Here is a 20,872-nt window from a genome sequence, read left to right on the forward strand (position 1 = left end):
AAAAGATATCAAGATTATTTCCAAAGTAACCCTTGATGCAGTCCTGTGAAAGGGAGGCTGTGAAGTCTAGTTAAAAAGCATATATATGCATATGCATAGAAAGAAATATGGATGTAAAAACATATTTCTATATATATGCATATAGGGACTGGAGGTGCCCTCTTCATGAGAATGCCCAGGATGAAGCTGTTTCCCACTCTTTCCCAAGCTCTCTTGCACAGCAATGAGAGAACTGAACTGAAGGGACACTTCATTTCACAGGAAAATGTCTTTGTTGAACTGAAACTCTGTCCTCTTGCCCCCAGGTAAATGCTCCATAGAGCTATATGGTTGAATGGCCTTTGCTCAGCCTTTCCAGTTGACACTCCTCTGTTCTGCATGAAATAATTAAGCACAGATCTCTACTTGTTTCAGTCACAATGAAAAAATACAGATCTGCTTTTGCACCCAGGCATTTGCTTTTTTTTTTTCCATTCTGCTGTTGTAAAGCCACTTAAACATCCATTATTTATCATGAGTATAGTGACAATATCTCCAGTATTAAAGTACTGTACAGCAGCAGAGTTCACTCCCTTCCCTGTTGATTCTCAATATACGGAGATGTAAACTCCTTTTATGACTACGTTCACAGCCCAGGGATTGTGCCTGTCACTGAAGCAGCACAGTCTGCTTTCAGATAAGATCTAAACCTAGCTTTGCCCAGCAGAGAGGAAAGGCAGACGTAGACCTCTCTCTTGCAAAACATCATCACCCGCCTGCTGCGGGGTGAGGCTCTCAGGTGCCTCCTGATCTCCCCGCTTATCTCAGCCCGTCATCACACCTCCTTGTGTTTCCCATGCGTCACCTTTATGCAGCGTCAACAGAGAGCCGTACAGCGTGCTTCCGTAAAGGCACACAGAGAATAACGTAAAGGAAAAACCACACATTAAAACAGAAGTCCACACTTCAGCTGTGTAAGTGTTAACTCATTACATATTTTCTAAAATTTGGCCTGGGATCATCTCAGGATTTTATTTTTTCTTCAGAACTCATGACCCATATAATGTGGATATGTTTTGGAGTCTCCATCCTTAAGGATTTTCCAAAAGCTGACTTGAAAGTGGATAACTGGGGCAAGTTTTGTGGGGCATGTCAATCTTTTATTAGACGGACTGATAAGGAAGGAAAAATGCCTTGGACAACCTCACCTAAATCTGAAGCAGGTTCCGCTTTGAGCAGAGGTTGTGCTTGATAGCTCCAGAGCTCCCTTCCAAATTATGTGTAATTTTTTAGTAATTTGACGAAAATCAGATTGCAAAACTGACACCTAAAATGCCACAAATGACAACAGGCATGCTGCAATACACAACATGTACTGTGTTCTACCACAAAGACCAGTAAATATTGTAGGTTGGTTAGTTGTGCCTGGGGCCTGTGCCCGCTGGGGCTTGGAGGTCCCAGTGAGCCCCACTTGGGACTCCATTTTTGCCAAAGAACGGCACCATCTTAGGACATATCTTGGTGGGCATGGTGGGGATGGACCGATGGTTGGATCTGATGATTTTAGAGGTCTTCTCCAACCTTAATGATTCTGTGATTTTATGAGTGGGCATGGTGGTGATGGGTTGATGGTACGATTAGATGATCTTGGAGGTCTTTTCCACCTTAATGATTCTATGATTCTAAAAGGAAAAAGCAAAATGCCTTTTGGAACCTGTGCTGTGGTTATTACAGCTGTTTTCAGGTAAAGCATACCATGACTTGAATAAACACACAAAGTGCCACAGCACACACAGGAAAACAAACACTCACAGGTACATTCTGGTTGGGACAAAGAACAAAAAGCAAAAGTGAGGTTGTACAGTGCAGGAATCTATTTGTTGCTACTGTTCCCCCTGCAGAGGCTGTTTGTAAAGGGATAGGCATAGAAACCTATGAAAGTAAAAAGAGGGGGATGGATGTGTGATTGTTTTTCCTAAAAGAAGTTAGATATAAAATGTAAAATTTAAAAGATGAGGAAAGTCAATAGTAAAACAAAACACGCAAGAATTCTCTTAACACTGAAACACTTCTCTTTTGTCTATGCAAGTCATTAAGGATATTGTTCAATGCATGGAGTGGCCTATGCAAGTCAGGGCAGATGCCAAGTGCAGTGCAGGTTTGAGATGTAATACTTGGGAGCTGCACTTCCATCACATGATTTTCAGTGGAAAAAAAATGTCTGAAAACACATCACACTGAAATAAAAGCTCTGCTTTTGTTTCCTTCCTAGGAGATTATGACAGAATCCAGATAAAGTCAAGCTTGAAATGAAATTCTCCCAGGGAGCTTCAAAGCATCAAAATTGGAGGGTGAAAAGTTTCTAAATCACAGGAACTAGCCAGAACGTGTTCTGTTCATGACTGATACCCACAAAGTTCAGCTGATCTTCCATGGAACTAATATGGTAAATTTCCCTTCTGGGGGTTATATTTACCCAACCATTCTGATTGCATTATTGCCCACTGTAATGTATTTAACTTCCATTCATGAGTCACTCTCATACTTTACTGCTTTTCAGCTAAACAAACAACAAATATACTGAATTTCTAGCCACAAATAAAGAAGGAACTTTGAACAAAACACTTTTATCAATGAAACATATTACACATAACTGTATTGATGTCAGTCAGATTTCCACTGAAGCTGAAAGGAGTAAGAGCAGGCCAATATTTGATTATCATTTTACTAAGGCTTGAACATCATTTGAACCCAACTGATGCTATCAATTGTAGCATCTCTACTAACTGGCCATGATACAACTTCCTTCATAAAATGTATATACTAATATATTAAAGCATACTTTAAAGTAATATCTGCTTATTAAAAATGTTTCTTCTGATATTTGAAGTTAGAAGCTAAACAGTTGCATAATGCTCATTTAGTTTACTCAATTAGTATTATTACCAGTGATTAATATTTTATTAAAGCTAAAGCTACAAAGATGCATACCACATTAAACTGAGAATTAAGCTGAGGCACATTTATATATTAAAAAGGCAGTATACGGACTTGGAAGTGGTGAAATCCCATTATCAGGTTCCTATACCATAAGGCTTTTAAAAAGATGTAGTCCTGGCAAGTGAGTTTTCCTGAGAAAATCAAAGCAATCAAATAGTAGATTTGGTGAGGGTTTGGAGCCTAATATCCAGTTTGATGTGTGTTGTGGAAATCCCAAATTCTGTGATTGGAGGTGCACCCATGCTCATTTTTTGCCCTTGAGGTTCCTTCCAGGAGCTTGGACAGGTCCTTGCATGCAGCTCCAGTGTAAGGTCCAGGCAAATTAAACATTGGTCACTTCTCCTGGACTGCTGGGAGCCTGACTGTACACTGCTAATGTTTAATCTTTCATGTCAGGATTTGGCTGCAACTCAGAAATAGATGTTATTTCTTAATGGTCAAAATTATTTCTGTTGTCAGTCAATCAACACAGCTAGAAATAATACAGCAAGGTGGAGGCCTCCTGTTGTGAAAATGAGATGGGAGCCTGGAAGTCCTACAGAATCCTCCATAATTGGTTATGTAGTATATAAAATAATGCAGTATGTGCACTGACATAATGCCATGAGCATTAGCACTCTTAACTCTCTGAGGTCATAAAAAAATCTCTGTGTAAACTTTTGCTAAGGGAAAATCACTAGGCAAGTTCCTTAGTTGCTTATCCTGGTGTTGCAGACAAACAGTAGGCAATAGATGAGGTGTTCCTCACATAGCTTGTTACTTCCTGTTTTGACACCAGATGCCATTTCTGAGAGGTGTTTGGTGCATCAGATGAAAAGAGGAGCAGGACTTGCCCTCTGCTCTGCCTTCGAGTGCAGAGGAGAGGAGCCCTTGGGGAGCCGGAACACTGCTCCAGGCCATGGCAACATCTGGGCTGACCTCAATGCCCATAAAGTTCGGGAGTAGCCACTGTCAGACATTTTCATACCCTCAGTAAAAACTCTCTGGTGACTTTAACAGGAGCAGACTAAGAGCTGGAGGTGAGCGTTTTGCAAAATCTCACATGTTGTACCACTCGCGGATTGCCTCCAAAATCCTTTTAAGGAAGCTCTTGGGCTGACTGAGGCTCAGGTACCTATCCATCTCCTTTGGCAGGTTTTGCAGCTTCCTAGGTACAAAACATTTTCAAGGCTGGATGGTTGTTGGCAGCCAGGCACACCAACTGGAATCAGTGGCCAACTGGAAGCCACTGGGCAAATGGCCTGGCAGTGACCACAGGGCCTGCTTCAAGTAGCTGCTGTAAAGGGCCAAAAATATGTGAAAAAGAGACTAAAGGACTTTCTTTCCTTTTCACTACCACAGTAAAATCACCAGGGTTACTGTCTCATCCCTCAGGCTTTTTGTCACACCTTTTCTGATGTTCTCAGCCTTCCCACCTACTAAATGCCTATCTGCTGGCACATGACAGGCTGACAGCACATCTTTTTGTAGTTGCTTACACTGGGGAAAAAAGCCTCCACTTGCTGAAAGACACTTTAATTGAATTTTGTGAAAGCAATCTTCTGAACAACTGCACTGGAAAGATGGGGCTTGCATTTGTTGCAGAAAACAGAAGGGCAGATGACTAGGCCCAGAATGCAAGCCTCTGTCATGTCTACTCAGTGGAAATAATTCATACTACATATTTTTTAAGTGCCTAATTTCACATTTTCAAATGACTTCAATTTTTAAACCATTTAACAGATTGCCTCTGGTTTTGGATTATCTCTTTAGTCTCTATTAATAAATAAACCAGGGCAGGGACCATGTGCCGGCCCTGAGGCACAGTGGGCAGCACAGCTCCCATCCATATGGCTGAGATCTCTGCCCCTTTGTGAAAAGCACAGGGAACAGTCCCCAGCCTGTGGTGTTCCCTGGGCAGGAACAATGTTTAGATACTCATAATATACGTTCCTAAGAGCACAGATGGAAAAAAAGTTGAGATTTTTCATTTATTTATGTGAAGAGTTAGCCTGTTAATTTTCCACTTGTGCACTTGAGGGGGTGGCAGTGCATACTCAGAGTACAAGGTCTGGGAAAACCCAACCAAGTATAAGTAATCCTGAAATCTAGCACCTGCACAGCCACCGATGCTTTTAGCCCACAAAATTGTTTTATTTATTTTAATTCTTCATGTATGATTTTGTCAGCATCCTCTAGTGGTCAAGGACCAAGACAGTTTCTCCCAGAGGACAAGATAATTTTGATAAAACATCAGGAAGAAATAAAGCCTAGAGAGACCATTATTTTGCTGTTGATTCTTCACTAAACATTATAATGAGTCAGACAGCTTCTGCTTTGATATGAACAGGGGTGTAGGCAGGTGACATTGCCTAGGTTTTGCCAGGCAAGCTCACATAGCCAGAGTTCATGGGCAGGTTCCTGGGGTACCCGGCTCTCAGGAAGCACTTAGCAAAGCAGGAATTATACACTGTTCTGCTCAGAATCTTTTCCATTGGATTTATCCACCCATAGCCTGGAAAGCAATTAAGAAGTTGCATTACTTTTGAAGCAGGTAACAGATACTTGGAATGTTGAGTGTATCTCAACGCTTAGTTCTCAGCTGTAGCCACTCTTAGGGCTTTATGAAGGCTGACATCTTGGAGATGTACTATCATAGAATGGCTTAAGATTATCAAACTCCATGGACAGGGCTGCCAACCACTAGATCACATTATCTGCTATTGCTTTGCATAATTCACGCAAAAACAAGCCTTACTGAATGTATATAGTTACATTTAATGGATTACACACTGGTGGCAGAAGCAGGTCTTAGGGAAGTTTATTCAATAGGCAAAAAGAATGAACAGCCAGATTACAATTCATGTAATTAACAGTCTATGCCATTTATTTCTGAATGTCTATAACAAGGCCCTCCGTGTCCCAATGAAAATAGGAGTATCTCTCACATGGTCACACTAGCTTGAAGTGCAGGAATTCATGATTTCATCCCTAAAATTCAAGTTTAAACTTCTTGTGTATTAGCTAAAATAGCAGCTATCGCACCTGTCAAATGAGCTGAGAGAGAAGCTGTCCCTCATCTCCGCCTGTGGGCTTGCCAAGAGTCCCAGTATGAGCATCCCTTGTGTTCCTGACCATATGTGTGGTCAGAAAGTAGCCAGAGGCGTTGAGCTGAGCTCTGCAGGCCACTGCAATCTGCCACAAACAGCCATGCACCCTGCTCAATGTGAGTGGAGACCTGGTCTCCTTTGCCCCTGCAAACAGTGCAGCAGCACAGCCCCTTGCCCTCTCTGAGGCAGAGCTGCAAGACAGAGCAGTGCTGGAGGTGCTTGAATCTAATCTCTCTGTTCTTTTTATCTGATCCTTACAAATAGTTCCTGTCTCTGTGTTAGAAGTCTTCTGAGCATTGACAGTGGGTTTAATTGGTCTTTTCCCATGTCTGAAGTATTCATTACTAAGCTCTATCCCTACTCAGTCATCTAATAAGGGCTATACTATGACTGCAGCCTTCTATCAGTACAGGTACTAATGGGGTCTGTTTTCTTTTCCTATTGATGTGAAATCTTTGGGAAATAAAGTTCGTTGCAAATGCTCCCTATAAACCACTCCTAACTGGCAGTATGAATGCAAGGTTTTGTGTGGGTATGCTACCTGATTCATCAACACACAAGGTTACCATGTCAGTCAGGATATATTCCCTAGGATGGAAGTACTTCTTAATCAAGTTCATTTAATCCACTTCACCATATTTCTAATCTCAGTGAGTGAGCCTGAAGTGCTCCTGTACATAACAAGCACATACAGTGTTCACGTGACGTAATCAGCCAGGAGTGCATAGGAGAGCTGTTAAACCATACTAGAATCATGGAAATGGTTGCAGTTGTCCTGCAAATCAATGCAGTTGAAATTTGTGTTTAAAAAAAAAAAAAAAAACAAACCTCTTTTGCACAGAGTCTGACTTGTTCTTCCCACAGATTCATTTTCCAGAAGAAGCAATGAAGGCAGACATACATGTGACTCCATCAGCCAAGCCTGTTCACATGGCAGGGGACAGCACTAAGGCACAGGTTTTAGTGATTAAGACATTTGGAACTGGTAATACATTTCTCCATAATTCTTGCTCCTGAAGGACTTTGGACAACCTTTTGGCCTTCCTCCCTTGGATAAGCAGAACCATGCAAGAATAACATGAACATGAGAACCTGCGTAGCACAGACTGCCTCAGTCTGAACTCTCTGGACTTCAAAAGCCTCACACTGCACAACAACCGCAGGACAGACAGACGGGAAATGGTACTGGGCACAGTGGCTGCTGGTGTGAGGTTGCTCTCCTGCCCCCTCAGCAGTTTTTTTTCCAGCCTTCCTCTGATTCATCAGAAAAAAAGTCACAGAACAGTTGAGGTTGGAAGGAACCACTTGGGATCATCTAGTCTACGTTGATAAGATCCCCTCTCAGTCTTCTCAAGGCTGAACAGGCGCAACTCTCTCAGTCTCTCTTCATAGCACAGATGCTGCAGGCCCTTAATCATCTTTGTAGCCCTTTGCTGGGCTCACTCTAGGAGCTCCATGTTATTCTTGTACTGGAGAGCCCGGAACTGAGCATAGTACTCTGGATACAGCCTCAAGAGGGCAGAGTACAGGAGGGGGATCACCTCCCTCAACCTGTTAGCCACACTTTTCCGAATGTACCCCAAAATACTGCTGGCCTTCTTAGCCACAGGGGCACACTACTGGCTCACAGCCAACCTGTTACCACTAGGCACTGGTCCTAGGAAGGAACAAAACTGCTTCTGACAAGTTCTTAACAATACCAGACAAAGTACTGCTAGAAATGTCAATATAGGACAAAAAACATCATAAATAACATAATAACATAATCATAAAATAATAATATAATAATAACATAATCATAAAACATCATATATAGGACAAAATTAACCCACCCAACTAGCAACAAGGGTCTCTAACTATAGAACTGTCCTTCTCAAGAAGTGGCCTTCAGCCAGGGGACATTCTCCTTTCAGAGGCTAGCCCTTAAACGAGCCCAGGGTCCACCCTTTCCAGTCATGTGAGAAGCACAGGTGAACTGCTTGCACTTCTGCTTCCTGGGCCAGCCACCCCTTCACCAAGTGCTCAATCACCAGTTCAGGCTATGACATAACAGTTCCCCTACAACAGGACACCCAGGTCCTTCTCTGCAGAGCTCCTCTCCAGCATGTCAGCTCCTAACCTATACTGATGCATGCAGTTATTCCTCCCCAGGTGCAAGACTCTACACTTGCTCTTTTGGGACTTCATGATGTTTTCTGCCCAACTCTCAGCCTGTCCAGGTCTCTCTGAATGATAGCACAGTCCTCCAGTGTATCTGCCACTCCACCCAAATTGGTATCATCAACAAACTTGCTGAGGGTGCACTCTGTGCCATCACCACCAGCCACACATATCTTCATGCACTGTTCTGCTCTGTGGCACTGCTTAGCTTCTTCCAGAGAAGTAGGAATTCCTGAATATCATTATTTTTTTCTTTCTTTTCTAATCAGATACACCTTGCTTTGCAAAGGCTACTGTAAAAATATTTCACTTCTCAGCATCAAAGTCAGCAAGTGTTGGCAGATTTGTAACACGTCACAGTGGTGTGTGGTATTTCCCAAGGACAGCAAGCACCTGAATCACCTGAATGGGGACAGGCCTCACAGCACAGATGATGCACACTGGCTGAACGGCACAGCACAGGGCTTCTTCCAAACAAAGTTGAAGGAAAAGACACTGCAAACAGGGTGTCACTGGTTTGAGTTTTCTCACTCCTTTCTCTCAGTTGCGGCTCATCATAATCATTGTTTGCTCATTTCTCATGAAAAGAAAATAGCATTTTGTTCAGTTTCAGTAAGTTCTACAAAATTTTTGTCCTCATTTGGATACGTCCATCTATAAAGGCTGCTCTAAAAGTAATGCCTCCTATTTTATTATGAGGCGAATGTTGGTGGGATGGCAGTCGAGGTTGAACTCTCCCATCAGTATTCCATTACATTTTGCTACTGTGTGACACACAGCAGCAAAGGGGCAATCTGACATGGAAATGTGTACGTTGCAAAGATGTGGAACTGAATTCCTCCATGTGGAAAAAATGGCACCCACTGACATTCACTGTGTTTCATCACCCACTGAGTGGGTGGCAACAGTGGCAACAGCAACAATGGGTCACCTCTGCTGGTGCAGACTTTTACAAGTGGGATATGCAGGCTCTTGTTCATAGCTGGTGAAAATGCATAGCTAGCAGTAGTGGCTATATTGAAAAATAGTGCTTTGTAGCTGAGAGTTTGCTCTATCAAATAGTATTATTGTGCTCTTTGTATCCACTGTATTTTCCATGGAAATAAATAGGAGGCATTACTTTCAGAGCAACCTACTTATTTTATATGTGGCCCAAGACAATTCCTCTTCACTCAGCGCTGCCCAGGCAAGCCAAAAGACTGGACGCCCATGCTGCAGAGTATAGTTGTGTTTTTTTTCCAGAATAGAGAAAGATCTTAGATTGTCATGGTTTTGTGATTTTTGCTGTTGGTATTTCACATCATAACATCATGTAAAGCACTGGCAGTTAAAGAGTTAATGTCCTGTTTTCCGTGGACTGCCATTTTTGGGTGCTTGGTTTTCGGAGGGGGAGGGGAGAAGCTCCATGCCCCAGGAGTCTTTGCGTCTGGACGGGGCTGGTGAAGCTGCCTGGCAGACTGGGAGTTCTCTCCATATACAGTGGAGAAGCACGTGCTCCCTCTGCAGCTTACCGAATGTCAGCTTGGAACTGTCACTGTTTTGATTTATTGACCTCAATTTCGATATCATATTTAGTAAATTAACGTTCCTCTTCAGAGTGTTGCTGTTGTTTTTAGACCCGTCTACGGTTTTCCTACCCTTCCTCCTTTTCCCTTTGTTTTCCCCAGGGCGTGGGTCTGCAGCTCCCCTGCCGCATTAGCCACGGGACCGGGCCGGGCCGGCCCCTAAACCGCCGACAGCTTTTTTCTCCTTTCTCTTTTCCGGGCCGGTGGGCGTGTGGGCCTGCTGTCCCCCTGTCACGGACGCAGATCCATTGATAACGCCGAGACATAGATACACACATGATGAGCTTGGTGTAGAACAGCATTACGTCTCATGAACTGTAGAATGGATTGGTCCCATGTACTGCCTGATAGAGATAACTGTCTGAACCTTGTTAATGAACACCTTTACAAATCTCAGTCTTAAATAAAATTGTTCAGTGCCATAAAGACTACTGTTAGTTAGATGATCTGTGATAACTACTAGTTAGATGAGCCCTAAAGCTCTTTCAAGGTGCTCAATGATTAGACTATTGGATTGCACGCATATTTCAATTAAATTGCATTTTATGTTCTGGCCTATTTAAATTTTAAACATTTAAAGGACTGTTTTTTACCATATGGAGAAAACGGTAGCTGCACCTTAGGACAAATTCACTGCACTTTGAACAGATAGATGAGGGTGTGCTGGGCAGGGAGACTCTGCTGGAAACCAATTAATGAATATGCTTTGGGATTCAGTAGGAGCCATCTGTTTCTTGAGTGGTCATGGGCTTAAAATCTGTCTTAGCAAAAGACACTGTGCTGAGTTGCTGTATATTTTCCTTTTGTTAGTTTTGTTTGTGAACATCTCCAGACATCAGGGTGTCAGACATGACTAATTTCATTTGATCAGGTGCCATAAGCAAACTGCCTGTTCTATTCAAACCTATTTCAGATCAAATTTGTTGTCTTGCATACTTCCACACGTTAGGGAAGATAATCTCCAGTGCAACCATTTAAACAATTTGCAGGGCAAGGGATGGGACTGCAATAATATGTTTTGTGAATTCCTCTTTCTGAGGAATTTTTGTAGAGCCTGAAAGACAACTCATAATGTGCTTGAAGTTCCTCCAAGAGAAAACAGGGCCATGTGCTTTTAGACCAGCACCAGCAAAATGCAGTATCCAATGTACAAAGGGTAATCTCACTGATTTATGATACTTCTCATGAAATCACACAGCTCTTCTGTTTCCTCTTTCTCTATGGGAGCTTGCCACTAGCTGTGATAGTGGTGTGATGACTGAACATCAAGGATCAGTCTCACAACCCTGGAGCATGGCTAGGCCCCAACCTCAGAATGTTAAGCCCAAGGCTTCAAATATCAGGCTGAAGTGTTAATCACTGATTCCTCTATCCTTTGTTAAGAAAGGGGGCAGCTGGTTAATATTCTACCATCAATTGGACTTGCTGTTCTCAACAGCTGCTAAGTATGTGAAAGCAGCCTTGTTTTGGGGGACTAAGATGGCCCAAGGCAAAACAACAGGGAGAATATCTTCCTCCAAACTCAACTACTTTGTGCGGCAAGTTAAGAAGAGGAAGATATGTGCAGAGGTGGTATACCTTGTGGGTAACAGAGGGCTGGTAAATATTATCAGTTGTGTTGCTTTGCCTAATTGAAGTCACTTAGGTGACAAAATGTCTAATTATTTGTTGTATTAATCAGGTCACGCATTATCTATCTCCTGCTAAGCATTTCCAACCAAACTATATGATTACTTTGTTAAGCCAAATTCTGTGAATTGAATGAAACCCTTTCAACCTGTGAAGTCAGCAGGGCTTATTTGGTTCTTTTAATCTGGTCACTCTATCCAACAATTACTGTTACAGTGATAAAGAGAGTTTTCGCATGTGAAAAAGGAATGCATTGAGATACCTCTCAAATGCAAGGCACTTCATAGCTGTTCTGTATTTACAAGTGAAATACAACTCTGGTGCACTGTCACCAGAGCTAAAGCAGTAGTCAAGCTTGCCAAGCTAAAAGGAAATGTCATTAAAAATTCAGTGAATAGATACAACTCAACTCAATGTAATAATCACAGAATCATTGAATGGCTTGGTGTCACGGTATTGTCTAAGGGTCTGCGTCCGTGACAAGGGGGGGACAGGCCCAAAAGAAAAAAAACGAGAAAAGAGGAAGGAAAGAAAAAAAAATCGCCGGCGATAAGAGCCAGCCCCCGGGCGGTCCGGCGGCTAAAGCGGCAGAAAAGCCGCGGAGCCGCAAACTGGGAAGAGGGGGACCCGTAGACGGATCTAACACAAAAAAAAAAAACAGCGGCACCGATCTGAGGAGGAACAACTAATTTTACTAAATATATCAAAATGAGGCTAGTAGAATTATGATAGAGGGTTTACAGGCTGAAAATCTTACCCAGTAAAATGCAGGAGGACCATGTGCTTTCTCCGCCAGGCTGGGAAGAACAGACCCCGCGTCTCCCACGTGGCTTCACCACCCCCTCTCCCGCAAAGACCCCTGGGGAGTGCACCTCCTCCCCTCCCCCTCAGAGGGCCACACCAAAAAAGGTGTTTGTCAGTTTACAGTAACCGGGGAACTAACGCTTTAACTGCCCATACCTTACATGATGTAATGATGTGGAATACCGACAACAAAAAAATCACAAAACCATAACACTTGGGTTGGAGGGGACCTCAAGGATCATCAAGTTCCAGCCCCCCCACCTCAGGCAGGGTTGCCAACCACTAGATCAGATTCCCCAGGGCCCCATCCAACCTGGCCTTGAACACCTCCAGAGAAGTGTGAATCATTCGGTACACAAGGGCCCACCTTTCAAGTTTATCCAGGTCCTTCTGGATGACACCCCTTCCTTCTGCTAAATCAACCTCACCGCTCAGCTTGGTATCATCAGCAAACTTGATGATGATGCACTCAATCCCATCATCCATGTCACTGATAAAGATGTTAAAGAGTACCAGTCCCAAGATGGATGCCTGGGGGTCACAGCTCCACCTGGACATAGTGCCATTCAGTACAACCCTCTGGCTGTGACCTTCCAACTAATTCCTTATCCACTGAATAGTCCACCCTTCAAATCCACATCTTCCCAATTTAGAGATAGGGATGTGGTGGGGGACCATGTCAAACGCCTTGCAGAAGTCCAGGTAGATGACATCAGTTGCCTTCCCTTTGTCCACCAGTGCTGTCACTCCATCAGAGAAGGCCACCAGATTGGTCAGGCATGACCTTCCCTTGGTAAAGCCATGCTGGCTGTCTCAGATCACCCGCTCATCTCTCATGTGCCTTATTATGTCTTCCAGGAAGATCTGTTCTATGATCTTCCCAGGCACAGAGGTGAGGCTCACCGGCCTGCAGTTCCTTTGGTTCTCCTTCCTCCCTTTCCTGTAAGTGGGAGCAATGTTTTCCTTTTTCCAGTCCCAAGGGACTTTGCCTGACAGCCATGACTCTTCAAATAGAATGGAGAGCAGCTCAGCAATCACATCAGCCAGCTCCCTTAGGACCTTGGGATGCATGTCATCCAGCCCCATGGACTTCTACACATGCAGTCTCATGAGCTGATCTCAGATTTGCTCCACCCTTACAGTGGTCAGGAACTTTGCTCCCCCAGTTTCCACCTGGAGGTTCAGGTTCAGGGATGTGAGAATACTGGCTGCCAATGAAGACTGAGGCAAAGAACTCACTGAGTACCTCAGCCTTCTCCATATCTGTTGCAGCCGGTTCTCCTTTCTCATTTAGCAGAAGGGATACGCTCTCTTTAGCCTTTCTCTTCTGATCTATGTACCTGTACCTTCTTGTTGTTTTTAACATCCTTCACCAAGTTCTGTTCCATCTGTAGCTTGGCTTTCCTAATCCCATCTCTGCAATTCCGGACAGCATCCCTGTATTCTTCCAAGGTGACATGTCCTTGCTTCCACTGCCTGTACTTGCACTTCTTTTCCCTCAGTTTGACCAGTAGGCCCTTGCCAGCCAAGCTGGTTTCCAGCTTCTCTTGCATGCTTTCTTATTCTGAGAGATGGAGAACTCTTGCACTCTCATAAACACATCCTTGAAGAGTAATCAGCTTTGTTCCACTCCTTCATCTCTAAGGACTTCTTCCCAGATCTTGTCCAGCAATTCCTTAACCTGAATTTTGTTCTCTGGAAGTTTAGGGTCCCGACTCCACTCTTTGCCAGGCCCATGTTCCTTGAGATCATGAACTCGACCAGGGCATGGTTGCTACACCCCAGGCTGCCTCCAATCTTTATATCTTTATATCTTTAATGATCTCCACATTGGTGAGCACCGGGTCCAGCAGCACTTCAACTCTGGTCAGCCAGTCCAATATTGGAACCAGAAAGTTATTGTCATTCAGGCTGGGTCCCCGGATGCTGCAATGAGGAAACTAAAGAATGTTAAAAAGGACTTTGCATCCCTTGGAAAGATGTTGAAAGGATCAGGAGTGCAAGCAGTGTTCTCCTCTGTCCTTCTGATGGGTAGCTGGGACCCAAGAAGATGGAGGAGATCATGTCAGGTAAATGAGTGGCTGAGGGGGTTGTGTCTTGATCAAGGCTTTGAGTATCTTGATCTTGGGCAGGCCTTTGAGAAACTGGGTATGTGGGCTCCTGATGGACTCCAGCTGAGCAAGTGGGGCACAAGTGTTCTGGGAGCAAGCTCTCTGGACTGAATACCAGGGCTTTAAACTAGGTCTGAAGGGGGAAGGGAAGGGAGTTAGATGTGACAGAGAAGGGCTGAGAGATGTTGTCACTGTTGAAAATTGCAGGGAAAAACCTCTGGGTTGTCCCATAGCGTCGTGTGAGGACTCCTCAGATGTCATGTTGCCGATACCCTATCCAAAATCTTCTTTGTGTCCCTCTAGGGGTAACTGCACCTGCTGCTTCCCTAAAGTGCGTATATACCAATGCATGTACCATGGGAAATAAACAGGATGAGCTGGAGATCTGTGTACGGTCACAGGGCCATGATCTCATTGTAATCTTGGAGACACAGTGGTACAGCTCACATCTCTGGAATTCTGTCATGGAGGGCTGTGTCCTTTTTCAGAAAGACAGGGTGGAGAAGTGAGGTGGAGGAGTTGCCCTTTATGTGAGAGACCAACTAGAATGTAATGAGCTCCACATGGGAGAGGGTGAAGAACATGTAGAGAGCTTGTGGGTGAGAATTAAGGGTTGGGCTCGTAGGACTGACATCATTGTGGGGGGGTACTACAGGTCATCAGATCAGGAGGATGAAGTCAGTGAGGCCTTATACAAGCAGCTGGAAGTAGTCTCGCAATCCTGTGTACTGGTTCTCATGGAGGACTTCAGTCATCCAGATATCTGGGTAAGCAACACAGCCAGGCGCGTTCCAGACGGTTCCTGCAATGCGTTGAAGATAATTTTCTGACGCAGGTGGTGGAGAAGCCAACAAGGTGGGGCGTGCTTCTGTACCTCGTTCTTTCCAACAGGAATGTGGTTGTTAGGGATGTGAAGGTTGGGGACAGCTTGGGATGTAGCAGTCATGAGATGGTGGAGTTCAAGATCTTGTGTGGAAGAAATAAGGCAAAAAGTAGGATTGCTACTCTGGACTTTCAGAAAGCCAACTTCGACCTTTTCTGGGACCTACTTGGAGGTATGTCATGAGCTAGAGTGCTTGAAGGTAAGGGGCCCATGAGAGCTGGGCAACAGTTAAACAGCACTTCTTCCAAACTCAAGATCGGCACATCGTAGAAAATCGGGGAAGGGAGGCAGGAGACCTGCGTGGATGAGCAAGGAGCTCATGGATAAGATCAAAGGGAAGAACAAGGTCTATGAAATGTGGAAAAAGGGCCTGTCCTCTTGGGAGGAGTGTTGTCAGAGCCTGCAGGGTAGTGATGAGGAAGGCTAAAGCTCACCTGGAGCTGAAGATGGCAAAAGAGATAAAGGATAATAAGAAGAGTTTTTTTTTTTAAGTATGTTAACAGTAAAGGGAAGACTAGGGATAATGTGGGTCCTCTGCTGAACAAGGAGGGTGTCCTGGTAACAGGGGATGCTGAGAAGGTGAAGATGCTGAACACCTTCTTTGCTTCAATCTTCATTTCAAAGACTCCCCCTTGGGACTCCTGGACTGTGGAGAGAAGAGATAGAGTCTGGAAAATGGAGAGTTTCCTTCTGGTTGAGGAGGGGGTGGTCCAGGAGCATCTGGGTGGGATCGGTGTGCACAAATCCATGGGCCCCAATGGGATGCATCCACGTGTGCTGAGGGAGCTGGCAGAGGTGACTGCTGAACTGCTATCATCTTTGACAGGTCTTGGAGAACAGGAGAAGTGCCTGAAGACTGGAGGATAGCCAGTGTCACTCCAGTCTTCAAAAAAGGCAAGAAGGAGGATCTGGGAAACTACAGGCCAGTCAGTCTCACCTCTGTCTCTGGAAAGGTGATTGAACAGCTTGTTCTAGATGCCAGCTCCAAGCAATTGGAAGAGAAGAACGTCATGAGGAATAGTCAGCATGGATTCACCAAGGGAAAATCGTGCTCTACCAACCTCGTAGCCTTCTATGATGGCATCACCAGCTGGGTAGATGGGGGGAGAGCACTGGATGTTGTCTACCTTGACTTCAGCAAGACTTAAGATACTGTCTCCCACGATATCCTGATAATGAAACTGAGAAAGTGTGGGACAGATGAGTGGATGGTGAGGTGGGTTGAGAACTGGCTAACTGGCCGAGCTCAGAGGTTTGTGATCGGTGGTGCAGAGTCTGGTTGGAGACCTGTGACTAGCAGTGTTCCTCAGGGGTTGGTGCTGGGACCAGTCTTATTCAATGTCTTCACTGACGACCTTGATGAGGGGATAGTGTCCACCCTCAGCAAGTACACCAATAATACAAAGCTGGGAGAAATGTCTGACACACTGGAAGGCTGTGCTGCCATTCAGCAAGACCTGGACAGACTGGAGAGCTGGGCAGCAATAAACCAGATGAGGTTTAACAAAAGCAAGCTAAGAGTCTTGCACCTGGGAAGGAATAACCACAAGTATCAGTGCAGGTTTGGACATGACATGCGGGAGAGGAGCTCTGCAGAGAAGGACCTGGGGGTCCTGGTGGATGACAGGTTGGCCATGAGCCAGCAGTGTGCTCTGGTGGCCAAGAAAGCCAATGGGATCCTGGGGTACATTAAAAGGATTGTGGCCAGCAGGTCGAGGGAGGTGATCCTCTCCCTCTACTCTGCCCTGATCAGACCTCACCTGGAGTACAGCATCCAGTTCTGGGCTCCGTGGTACAAAAAATACAGAAATCTCCTGGAGAGAGTCCAGCGGAGGGCCACAAAGATGATAAAGGGCCTGGAGCATCTCCCCTGTGAGGAAAGGCTGAGCAACCTTGGTCTCTTCAGCCTTGAGAAAAGAAGACTCAGAGGGGATCTGATTAAAGTTAATAAATATCTTAAGTGTGGGAGTCAGAGACATGGCCAACCTCTTTTCAGCAGCCTGGTGGACAGGTCAAGGGGAAATGGCCATAAACTTGAGCATAGGAAGTTCCGCACCAATATGCAAAGGAACATCTTCACAGTGAGGGTGACAGAGCACTGAGCAGGCTGCCCAGGGGGGCTGTGGATTCTCCTTCTCTGGAGATATTCAAGACTGGCATGGACGCCTACCTCTGTAGCCTGCTGTAGGCTGTAGGGCTCTCAACCCATTCCTGACTGTTTCTCAGAGGGAGCTCCTTGCAGTCTATCCACTCCTTATCACAGAGAGCAACTCCCCTACCCCTCCTACCTTGCCTGTCTCTTCTAAAAATCTTATGGAGTCTCAATGGTGGTGTCCCAGTTATATGAATCATCCCACCATGTTTTTGTGATGGCAATAAGATCAAAGTTTTCCAAGTGCACCACTGTTTCTAACTCCCCTTGCATATTTCCCATGCTGCATGCATTGGTATAAAGGCACTTCAGCTGGGCTTTTGGATGCACTGCCTTCCTAGAGGAGCCCTCCCACAAATCTCTGTGACAAATCTGAGATTTTACCCCTAGAATGACAGCATTCCCCGGCTTTCTTCTGTCACTCAGCAGTACAAATCCTTCCTCTAGCCGATCTATTGTAAAGCCCTTGCAATGAGCTCAGCTACCCTATTCTTGCTCCTCCTAGTCAGTTGCGTCCCATCCCACATCACCATTCCCAGTTTGACAAAGGTCCTACCTAGATCATAGAAGCCATAGCCTTGGGAATTACACCACTCGTGCAATGAGTCATTCATTCAATGGGTCAGTTCTCCTTCTGCCCAAATCCCAGTCTACAGGTGGGAGGACCGAGGAGAACACCACGTACACTCCTGCAGGTTGTGCACACCTGCATCCACGACACTCCTCACCTATCTCGGTCCCACGAGTGACTGCTGGGCAGTCTTCTTGCTCCTCGGGAGGTCCATCTAGGTGCACACATCAGCTCAGGGAGGCTGTGGGCCCCTCGTCAGCATTTCTGCCTCTGCCTGTCTGCCATGTCACCATGTTATTACTAATAGAGAGCTTTCCCCTTGCAACCTGGGCTGAGAAGAGCGGCGTACCCTGCTCACCCCCAGCTTGAACTGCCCATGCAAACTGCCGTTTGCCTATCCTGTTGGCCCTGGTCTTTGTTGGCTTCCCTCCCTGTTTGCCCATCTCCCTGCTGGCCACCTTTATACATGCAGCTCAGCACACTGACTCAGTTGGATGTTTCTCTCGTAAGACTCCTTAACAAAGCTTTGAGAATGCCAGCTATAAAGCTTCAGAACTTAGTATCTGTATGAAACACCCGTAGGAGTCTTTGGAAAGCTATCTTCCTTGCCCTCTTCATATGTGTCTAGAACGGGAGAATTCCTCTGGGTACCATGGTTAGAGCTCTTGATTTGAAAGCATTGGTAAAGCTCCAGAGTTTTCAGTCAGCTTTGGGCAAGCAGCCAATCTGTTTTGAAATGCCTTCTGCACAACTTCAACTCTTCTGATCTAAGTCACTCAAAACATTGGTCTCTAGCTTGGATATCTTCGCCTGGTTTTGAAATTCCTCTTAATGTAACAATATCCCTTCCAGCTTGAAGGCTTTCAAGACTGGACAAAGTGCTTTGGCTCAGAATTTAGCTTCTTGATGCAAAACTGAACAGTGCCATGACAAAAGGCACGTTGTCATCTGAAATGCGTCTGCAGAGCAGAATACTGGAGCTGTTACACACTGTCATACGTGCACTGACAGACACGCAGGTTTACATGTACAAATGCGTAATTCTTCTTTTGAAATGATATTTCTCCCAGTTTCACCCTCTAGAACTCTTTTTTTTTTTTTTTTTGACAAATTTTCAAGGACATGTTCTCCAAGCAATCCCCTGTCAAGGACTTGGCCAGCTAGTTGGCTATTCAAAATAATGCCTTGCTGCCAAGATTCCCTGATTTTTGCATGGTGTGCTCAATCTTTTAGAAGTCCAAGTGTTTTGTACTAAGGGCTGAGCATTCATCCTCAAAAAACGTGGTAAAAATGATCTATGAAGAATAGGACAAGAGATGGAAGTAGTAAGACGACACTACAAAGACATGGATGTACAAAATGAAAATAGCAGATCTGAGAACAAAAAGATGTTCCATGTAACAAGAACATTCTAACCCTTTTTAAAATAAATATACGATCTTTCTTGCTACCAGAGGAACACTTACAAATTCCTTCAGAAAACTGTATCAAATATGGTATGATTCTGAAGAATAATTGTACAATAAATTGCACTCTATTCCTTAACACATATGTTCATCACAAGACTCCCAGCTTCCCCATACACGGAGGCACACGAGGGCGTCCATCCGATTGCCCTTCCAGCACAGAAGGGCAAGGGCTGCACCCAGGACAGGTCTGACTCTAGGAGGCTCTGCCTTACATGTACCAAAGCCACACGCTGCAGCCAGGCAGGCAGTGAAAGCTGCCAGAGATTGACTGCACCTGCAACTTCAGCCCCAGGTGCAGGAAGAAAGAGACTGTGAGAGAAAAATCCCCCCAGGAGGACAGGGACAAGAAGCAGCAGGCCCAAAAAATGCGACAGCAGGTCAGCAGCCAGAGGGGCTCCTTTGGCTACGGACGTCAATCCCTGTAATTGCAGGAGGGAGCCCACCAGGACACGCAGTCAGCGAGCAGCAGATCCCTGTCATGCCCTACCAGGGAGCAGGAGCTCTCCCAGTACATGGACCTCTGGAAGCAACCTCCCAGGCGGTCATCTCCTCTTTCCTGTGCAAGAGCAGCAGCTGCCGCAGCCCTGCTCACCACTGAGCCATCCTTGCATGGGCGAGGTGGGCAGCTCTGTTGTCATCCTCTGCAGAGAGGACAGAGTGGCCGTCCTGGTCCCTGAGGGCAGGGACCTGAGCCTAGCATTCCCTGATGCTTTCAGCGTGGGCTGGGAGCGGTGCCAGTCCTTCAAGGCAGCAGAGGGCAGAAAGCAATGACGCTGGGTAGGACTGAGAAGATAGAGGCCCCAGCGCCTGTTCCTCTGGCTGCACTAGGACAGGCAGCGATCCTGGGAATAGCAGAGAGATGTCTCCGTGGGCACCACCTCTCCTTGCTGTGGTATCCATCTCCTTCAAAAGCCCTGCTCCTCTTTCAAGGAAGGATCTATCCCCGCTGCCTCCAGCGCTTGTGCCAGGCTCAGGCACTCCCTGCAGCCAGAGACCTGCACAGCCACGTGGGCACTCGGACTGGGTCACCACAGCCTTGTCAGCAATGGCTTTTGGCTAAGGGGAGACCATGGCTTGTCTAGTGCCCTTGATAAGGTGAACAGCGCTAGGTGGTCTGGTCTCTTCAGTGGGGAGGAGGACTGCACCCTCCCTACTTGCTCACCCTGTGCCAACTGCCGCTGCTGCTCCTCAGGAGCTGTGCTCTTCCCACCTGGGGGAGCTGGGGCTCCCTCACTCTCCCTGTGCTTTTTTTGCTGGTGTTCTGCCTCAGTTTCACTTCTCTGCAATGGGTCCTGTCATGGTTTTGTGATTTTCGGTTGTTGGTATTCCACATCATAACATCATGTAGTGGATATACCTGGTTCTCAGAAGAGAAGGACTACTACATCCCCCACAGTACTTTGCTCCTCTGTTACCATTTTCTAGCCGGAGGGAAAAGATAAAAGCTCGCAGTATAAAAA

General features: G+C 45.5%; 1 long non-coding RNA gene across 1 annotated transcript; it reads left to right on the plus strand.

Moving 5' to 3' along the window:
* On the plus strand, window positions 835-9,240 carry LOC110395285. The gene is made up of 3 exons (XR_002436289.1): window positions 835-953; window positions 2,252-2,425; window positions 6,933-9,240. It is a non-coding gene; the product is annotated as an uncharacterized LOC110395285 (long non-coding RNA).

The sequence above is a fragment of the Numida meleagris genome, chromosome 3 (genome assembly GCF_002078875.1).
Source record: "Numida meleagris isolate 19003 breed g44 Domestic line chromosome 3, NumMel1.0, whole genome shotgun sequence".
Taxonomy (NCBI): Eukaryota; Metazoa; Chordata; class Aves; order Galliformes; family Numididae; genus Numida; species Numida meleagris.